Genomic DNA, 9533 nt, shown 5'->3' with positions numbered 1-9533 from the left:
AACTCCCAAAGCACAAGAATAGGATTTTTGTCTGTTACTTTCTGAGCTCTTTTCTCTCCACTTCTACGCTCTGCTTTTAACATCTGGCATGTTTTCATCCCCTTCTCTCCTGCTAAGTACACTGAGTAATCAAAGTTGGAGGCTTTCTTTCAGCATATTTCTTAATTAAATCAATGTTTACTCTACAACCCATATACAAATATGTGCTCTCCTTCTGTTCCCAACTGGGCAGTGTCTCCTCTTTTATCCCCGTAAGCCTTGTGGTAGGCAGACTAATGACGTTGCTTCTCAGAGATACTCATGTCACCACCGCCAGCCTCTAAAAATACGCTACCTCATTCTGCAAGAAGTACTTCGTACTTTATACACGTGATTAAAACTAGGACATAAACCAGGTGCTGGTGGCTTACACCTGTCATCTTAGCTACTCAAGAGGCTGAGATCTGAGGATCGCCATTCAAAACCAGCCCAGGCAGGTAAGTCCATGAAACTCTTATCTCCAATGAACCACCAGAAAACTGGAAGTGGCGCTGTGGCCCAAGTGGTAGAGCGCTCGCCTTGAGCTGAAGAGCTGAGGGGCAGCGCCCAGGCCCAGAATTCAAGCCCCAGGACTGGAAAAGGCAAAAACCAAAACCAAAATGCTAGGACATAGAGATGGGAGATTATTCTGAATTAGTTTGGGGTTAGATGCCTTCGCTTGATTGGATGAGTGGATCAGAGGAGATAGAGAACCTTGACTAGGGTGGTAAAAGGTGGGGAAGGAGAAGTCTGGCGAGAAAGGAACTAAACTCCTTATTGCTGGCTTTGAAGATGGAAGAGGCCATGAGCCAAGGAATGCGGGAAGCTGGAATTCCATCCTACAGCCCTGCAGATGTGTACTGCTGTTAAGCCACCAGCAGTGTCATCATTTTTTTTTAATGGTGGTAAAGGAAAACTTACACAAGGCTTTACCCCATCTTTGTCGAGAATTAAACCTACAAGCCTGGATTGGGAAGCTTGGATTTGGTCATTGGTAAACTTTTTTTTTTTTTGTCAGTGGTGGGGCTTGAACTCTGGACTTGGGCGCTGTCCTTGAGCTCTTCAACTCAAGGCGAGTGCTCCACTGTTTGAGCCACAGCACCACTTCTGGTTTTCTAGTGGTTTATTGGAGATAAGAGTCTCACGAACTTTCCTGCCCGGGCTGGCTTTGAACCGTGATCCTCAGCTCTTAGCCTCCTGAGTAGACAGGTTGACAGGTGTGAGCCACTGGCGCCCAGCTGAAACTTGAAGAACTTAAGGGAGGTGATAATCTAATTTCTTTCCCCAATTTATTGTCAGTCTTCTCTTCTTACATCACGGTCCTTCAGATGTCCACATACCTTCTCTATTTTTGTTTTCTTTCTCTTCCCTCCCTCCTTCCTTCCTTAAGTGTAGGAATTTGAAACAGATTATGTATTTATTCATGTAAGACTGGGGTTTAAACTCAGGGTCTTACATTTTCTTTCTTTGCTTTTTTTTTTTTTTTTTGCCAGTCCTGGGGTTTGAACTCAAGGCCTGGGCACTGTCCCTGAGCTGCTTTTGCTCAAGGCTACAGCTCTACCACTTAAGCCACAGCACCACTTTTGGCTTTTTCTGTGTATGTGATACTGAGGAATTGAGCCCCGGGGTTTTATGCATGCTGGGTAAGCACTCTACCACTGAGCCACCTTCCCAGCCATGGGTCTTACATTTTCTAGGCAGATGCTCTACCACTTGAGCTGTATCTCCAACCCGTTTTGCTTTGGTTATGTTTCTTTGTGAATAGGCTCTCACATTTTGCCCAGGCTGGCTTACACCATGATCCCTCATGTGGATTTCTGCTTTCTCTGTAGCTGGGATAGCAAGCCACCACCACTGGCCACAATGTCAAGCTATTACCAGTTGAGATGAGATCTTGAACCCGTTTTGCCAGGCTGGCCTCAGAGTATGATACTCCTAATTTCAGCTTCCTGAGTAGCTAGGATCACAGGCAGGTACCACAAAAGCCTGGTTCAGAGCTTTAAGTAGTTTTAAAAATATGAATTAAATGCCCATTTTGGGAGGAGAACTTCATGGACCCTGCTGCGTAAAGATTATTAAAGGAGGGGAACAGACAAGAAAACCAACCCTTCCAATTTGCCCAAGAAGCAGTAAAGGCATAGGCAGAGAATGCTGTAAGAGCATGAGGTTGACAGCAGTCAATGAGCTCAGGGGACTGACTGACATGGAGATTCCATGTCCTGGAAATTCTACCAAGTATTTCCTGGAAATCTCATGTCTAGTCTCCTGCTCTTTGAAGCCATTCTCTTCAGCTTATCTCTCAACCTTCTCCATTCCTCCCTCGGTCTCAGGGTCTTTCTTCTTTCTTTGTAGAGTTGGAGCTAATTCTCTTGCTTGGGATTATGGGCTCTGTGGCTTTCTAACAAAGTGATGGAATGCCAGAGACAATCTGCTTAAAAGGAGGAAAGGCTCATTGTCGCTGTGATTTCCGAGGTTTCAGTCCATGATTGATTGGCTCCGCTCTCTTCTGGCCTGTGGTGAGATCTGTAGCATCACTGTAGGAAGTTTATGATGGAGCAAAGATGCTTCCCACGTAGTGGCCAGAAAACAGAGAAAGAAGAAAGGAAGGTCCAGAGTCCTAATATCCTCTTTGTGTGTGTGTTGATCCAGGGCCTGGTTCGAGGCTAGTACTCTACCACCTGAGCCACAGCTGTGACTTTTTTTCAGGGTTGGGGGAAAGGGGGAGATAAGAGTCTCTCAAACTTTCCTGCCTAGGCTGGTTTAAAACTATGATTCTTGGATCTCAGCCTCCTGAGTAGCTAGGATGACAGGCGTGAGCCACTGGCTCCAGTAATCTAATTTCTTCCACCAGACGCCCCCTTAAAAGGTCCCACTGCCTTTCAACCGTGACATCATCATGGGGCCCCGACAGTGGCCTGTGGGAGACATTTAAAATCCAACCCATAGCCCCCTGGACTTCCTGTGTGATGGTCAGGCACTGGCAGCTCATGCCTGTAATCCCAGCCGCTCTAGTGGTGAGATCAGGGGGTTGAAGTTCAGAGGCAATCCAGCCCCTCCCCCCCAAATAAAATCAGTGTGCACTGGAACCCCCCCCCTCACCACCTCCCACATATACTCCCCCCCCCCCTACACAGACCATGGCTTCCAAGACCAGGTTATAAAAAGCACTGTGGTTTCCATTGCTCTTCGGTGGTTTCCATTACTCTCATCACTTCAGTTGCCCTTGGGGGAGCCAAGTGTCACTCCCATGTTCCTGTGGAGAGGGCACATGGCAAGAAGCTGATGCCAACTGCCGAAAGCCACATGAGTGAGTTGTCCCAGAAGCAGATTTTCCAGACAGCTGACATCCCAATGACGAGTTCTACAGAGACAGAAGCAAAATCAGTGAAAACATTCCTAGATTCCGGATGCAGAAACTAGGAGATAATCAGTATTTGTTGTGTTAAACTGCTAAGATGGGGTAGTGTGTCATAGGTAACTAGTCCACATTTTTTTTTAGAAATGGTATTCCTTTGTAATAAATACTCAGAAATATACGAGTTGGCTGGGCACTGGTAGTTCACCCTTGTAATCTTAGCTACTCAGAAGGCTGAGATCTGAGGATTACGGTTTGAATCCAGCCTGGGCAGGAAAGTCTGTGAGACTCTTAGCTCCGCTTAACCACCAAAAAGGAAGATGAGGAGCTATGACTCCCTTGAGAGGGGGGGAAAAAGGAGCCAGGTGCTGGTGGTTCATGGCTGTAATCTTAGCTACTATGGAGGCTGAGATCAGAGGATTGTGGTTCAAAGCCAGCCTGAGCAGAAAAGGCCTTCTGAGATTCTTACCTTCCGTTAAACCATTCAAAAACCGGAAATAGCACTGTGGCTCAAAGTGGTAAAGCGCTAGGTAGCCTTGAGCAGAAAAAGCTCAGGGACAGCCCAGGCCCTGAGTTCAAGTGTCAGGATGAATGAATGCACACACACACACTGCAGAAGCTGGAAGGATATAGAGGAAAATGGTAGGAAAAAAAATTAAAGAGTCTTGAAGAATCTTCTAGAAAAAAAATATTCTGGCCTTTCAGGAAGCAGTGGATAGAACCACAAATGGAAGAAAAATGCAGATGGAGACTTCAGGAAGGAAGGAGACCCTTTGTATGGGGGAGCAGGAAGTTCAACATAGCTGCCACTTGCTTTCATGTGGTAGGTAGGAAAAGTTCAGAAAGAAGTGGGTTATTTGGCTCTGGAAATTTCCAGAAAGGATTTTAAAGATATTGTCTCTTTCATCTTGTTGCTAATAGTCAACTATGAAAGAAGAAAGGAAGTTAGTCTAACAATGGATGCTTGCACACCAAAGACTGCACTGGTCTTGACATTTTTCAGCCTTCTCTACAAAGCAAGGAATGTGAAAATTAAACCAAAAAAAAAAAAATAGGTTTTGTTGGATGCTGATGGCTCACATCTACAATGCTAACTACTCAGGAGGCTGAGATCTGAGGATTAGGGAGGAAAATCCATGAGACTCATCTCCAGTTAACCATGAAAGAGCCAGAAGTAGGGCTATGGCTCAAGCTAATGAACAGTGCCTAGGCACCCCGTCCCCGTCCCCCCATTGTGCGCGCACACATAAAACAACACAAAACTCTTAGATAGCTACAGATGGCATATTTCATTCATTTAACTCATGCAATTCAGTGTTTTTTTGTTTAGTCATTCATAGAGTTGTGCAGCTCAACCTAATTTTAGAACAGGTTCTCTTCTAACCAAAATTCTGCACTTATTACCAATTACTCTTGCCTTCCTCCAATCCTATACAAACACCAGTCTACCTCCTGTGTCTTTCGATTTGCCAGTTCTGGACATTTCATGAAATGTGTGATCATTCCTAACTGACTTCATCATAGCATTTTCAGGGCCATTTATGTTAAGCCATGCATCAGCACTTCATTCCATGTATGTATGCATGTATGTATATATATAGGTATGATATAGTCATTCAGAGGATCAAACTCAAGGCCTCATGCTTGCTAGGCCAAAATTTCTATTAACTGCCAGATAACAATCCATATGTATTCGTCAGTTCACAGATAATTGGACTATTTTTACTTCTTTAGCTGTTAAGAATAGTACTTTACACATTTGTGTATATTTTGTATGAATTTATGTTTTTTCATATATATATATATATATATATATATATATATATATGCCTACTGGTAGGATATCTGGCTCATAGAGTAGCTCTAAGAAACTCTCAAAGTTATTTTTCTTTTCTTTTCTTTTCTTTTTTGTCTGGTCATGGGGCCTGAACTCTGGGCCTGGGCGCTGTCCCTCAGCTCTTCAGCTCCAGGCTAGCGCTCTACCACTTGAGCCACAGTGCCACTTCTGGATTTTTTCTCTTTGCTTATGTGGTACTGAGGAATTGAACCCAGGGCCTCAGGCATGCAAGGCAAGCGCTCTACCACTGAGCCACCTTCCCAGCCCCCTCAAACTTATTTTTCCAAAGTGGTTGTACCATTTTACCTCCTCACCAAGAAATTCATGGAGGGTCCAATTTTATCCCTAACACTCATTCTGTCCTTCATAACTGAGATACTTTCTTGCCTTGGCTTCTGGTTTTTTCTTTTTAAATTCCAAGTTAGGGATTATAGGCATGTGCCACCACACCCAGCCCTTGTTCCTCTTTTTCCTTTATATGGGTGCCTCTTCTTCCTCCTACTCTCCTCCTCATTTTCCTTATCTTCCAATGTAGTTTTAAATGTTGAAGTGTCCCAGGGCTATGTCTTGAGACATCTTCTCTAGCTTCTCATGTCTTTAAATATTACAAGTGGGCTGGGAAGGTGGCTCAGTGGTAGAGTGCTTGCCTTGCATGCATGAGGCCCTGGGTTCGATTCCTCAGCACCACATAAGCAGAAAAAGCCAGAAGTGGCACTGTGGCTCAAGTGGTAGAGCGCTAGCCTTGAGCTGAAGAGCTGAGGGACAGCGCCCAGGCCTAGAGTTCAAGCCTCATGACCAACCCCTCCACCCCCAAAATTAAGATATGGTATATGTTACCTTCTTGTTTACAGTTGTCATGCAATTTCTAGGCACTTAAAATCTTGATTTGTTTAGGCCCCTCCTAGTATAGGAGAGGTTCTGGGTTCAACCCTCAATAACACACACACACATACACACACTGGAACAGACACTGAAGTCTGGATTTGTATGTCTGATGGAGAAGGACCTGCCTATCTGTCCCTTCCTTTACTCCCCCGCCCCCCACCCTTCCTCCTCTGTAGGGAATCCTAAGTCTAGCATTGAACTTCCTTGGTCCCTCTTCCTGTGAAGGTCCCCTCTGCCCTGAATGCTTTCATTTGCCAGTACAAGAGAAGGAGACATTCAGTTCTTTAAGTACAATTTCAATTGTGGCTCATTTTAGAAGTTGTAGGAACCCTTTTAAATTTTCATCCACCTCCTCCCATGAATAAATTTTCTTGTGGGTGGCAAATATTAAAAAAAATGTATCATTAAGAAGTCTTGATGAGGAATTGCCTATAGCCATTTCAAATATAAAACCTCAAATTTTTTTTTTCCATCTCCTCTTTCCTCTTCTGCTCTCTTCCCTCCTTTTCAAATAATCCCCAAACTCTTAGGATCTGAGCGAAGTACACATCTGCAGAGGAGTATGGGGATGGTGGTGGCAGCCTGGCAGGTGGGTGGCAAGGTGCTGGGGAGGGGGAGGGGCAGGCTGTGCTGGGTGGAGCCTCAGGGTGCTGAAGAGGTTTTCTGCAGTGGCCTGAAGACAGTGGCATCTTGGCACACGGATCTTGAGGGAAGGAAGGTGCCTGGGTTGGAGGATGAAGCAGTTTGCTAGCCTGGCGTCCAGTGAGCTGAGCCCTAAATACCCGGGGGGGGGGTATTTAGAACCCAGGAGGAGCCCTGTTCTTCACAACGCAAAGTGGATGTGGTGAAAGTGGGAGCTGGTGGCTCTTGCCTGTAATTCTAGCTCTTTGGGAGGTTGAAATCTAAGGGTCCTGGTTCCAAGCCAGCCTGGGCAGTAAAATCTATGAACCACCAGAAAACCGGAAGTAGAGCTGTTGGCCAAAGTGGTAAAGCACTAGCCTTGAGCAAAAGAGCTCAGGGACTGCACCCCAGGCCCCGAATTCAAGCCCTAGGAGCATCCCTTCCCCGCAAAAAAAAAAAAAAAAAAAAAAAATCAGAGAAATGTTCAAAAATTTTCAAACTTCTTGTTGAACAGTGCACCAAAAAACTAAACTTTGAGGATATTTATATAACAATAATTAAACTGTGATAAGAATTTAAGCCAAAAGCTAAGTAATGTATGTCTGAATTACCTCAAGAGACAGGTCTTGGGGAAATCCAGGCAAGATCATGGCATAAGTGCCATCTGAGGTGCCTGGACAGGAAGACCCGGGCACCTCCTCACGTGGACGGAGTAACACACTCGTGGTGCTATATAACAAGGCAACCACAACACCACTTTGTATTCTCACCTTTCTGAAGAGCAGACACCAGTGTGTCAGTAGGGCTGATTTTTTTTTCCCCCTCCAGGAATTTCTCCTAAGCCTGCAAATGGCCACATTCTCCCGGTACCTGCACACGGTCCTCTGGGCGGTAGTCTCCTTTGCCACACCAGCCATACTGGATTAGGGCCTTCGTAATGACTTCATTGTACTTCTGCAGAGACCATACCATACTAGGGTTCTAAAAATCCACTCGCAAATTTGAATGGGTGTGTGAGAAAGAGAAAGCTCTCAACTGAGCTTGTAAGAGTGGATTCACATATTTTATAATAAATGTAATACTGTGAGTCACAACTTCTAAGTGTTAAGAATCTGATGGAGGCTCCTTGATTTAAAAAAAGAAAAAGAGGCAAAATGCAATCCCAATTCTTAGCCTACTTCAATCCATTTCAGGAAACTATATGCCCTTTTTTTTTGGGGGGGGGTGCCAGTCCTGGGGCTTGAACTCAGGCTCTGGGCTTTGTTCAAACTTCTTTTGCTCAAGGTTAGCCCTACCACTTGAAGCACAGTTCCATTTCCTGCCTTTTTTTTGGGGGGGGGGTAGCTTATTGGAGTCTTTTAAGTCTCATTGACTTTCCTGGGCGAGCTATCAGTGAATTATGATCCTCAGATCTCAACCTCCTGAATAGCCAGGATTACCTGTAAGCCACTAGTGCCCTGCTTGTATACTATTTCTTTGCATGGTCCCTGGCCTCTTCTTTGATACTGATTGGCTTAAGGCAAGGATCCTTTTTCTTTCTGGAATTTGGACTCAGGTCCTCACACTTGCTAGGCAAGTGCTCTGTCACTTGAACCATTCCTTGAGCCCCTTCTGCTCTGGTCATTTTTGACATAACAGTCTCTTTTGCCTAGGTTATTCTAGACTGCAATCCTATTTATAATTCCCCCAGTAACTGGGGTGAGCAGTGCAATCTTAACATATGCACTTTTTTTTTTGCTGGTGAGACAGAGTCTTCTTATAAGCTTTTTGCCTGGTCAGGACCTGAGCCATGACTTTTGTTTGAACGCAGGACCTTGTGTTCTTGTTTGGCTTTTTAGCTTAAGGCTGGTACTATACCACTCCCGCCACACCTCCACTCTGAAACATTTGTCAGTCTCTCATCTGATCCATGGTTGTCTGTTGCAGAAAACTGCTCTGCATCAATACCACGATCATCTCAAGCCCCTGTAACTTGTTCACCTGCTCCGCTGCCCTCCAAACCAGTTCCTTTTCTTGGATTTTCTAGTTTTATTTTGCGAACATTTGAAGCTTCTACGTTTCAAACACGGAAGGCTTCTTTTCCCCCTTTTATCATCACTTCTCCATCTGTGTTTGTAATCCTGTCATTGTCCCTGTTTTTTCCCTCAGTGGCACTTACCACTATCCAATGTGCCATACATACACTGGTGTGTTTGGTGGTGCTGGGGGATTGAACCCAGGGCCCGAGCAGGTCTTCTACCACTGAACTTTTTCGTAAGATTTTACTACGCTGCCTAACCTGGCTTCAGATTCCAAGACGTGAGGGATCCTCCTGGCGCAGGGGCACATTCCCATTCTCGTTCCTTCTCTGCCTCTCCCTAAAACACCATCAGGACAGATTTCCCTCCGTCCCTTATTGAATCAATTAACCTGGCGTGGCACCCGTGCTGCTGGACAGGCCGCTGTGCGCCACACCGCAGGCATGCTCACAATTGGACTCTTTTTTTTTCTTTTTAAATCACGCACAGGGACGTGTTTCGGCGCAATAAAGCTTTCTTTTTTGGGGTGTGTGTGGAGGTCTGGCCGGGCTGTCCGGGCATCCGGGACTCTCCAGTCCCGCACCGCAGCGCCTCGGGGCGGCGGGGCCGGACTGGTCGGTCCTCCAACCTCCCTCCCGAGCGGGGCGGTCCCCGAGACGCCCCGTGACCTCTGACCCTCGCCTCACTTCCCGTTTCCTATCCCCCCCCCCTCCAAAAAAAAATCGCCGTCCCCTGAGGCCTGTGTTGGCTGCGAGTCCCTCCGGAGAACCTTCTGGAGCGCGCGCCCCGGCGGCGGCGG

This window comes from Dipodomys ordii, unplaced genomic scaffold, assembly GCF_000151885.1.
Source record: "Dipodomys ordii isolate 6190 unplaced genomic scaffold, Dord_2.0 Scaffold29, whole genome shotgun sequence".
NCBI lineage: Eukaryota > Metazoa > Chordata > Mammalia > Rodentia > Heteromyidae > Dipodomys > Dipodomys ordii.
Note: the sequence above shows the minus strand (reverse complement) of the source record.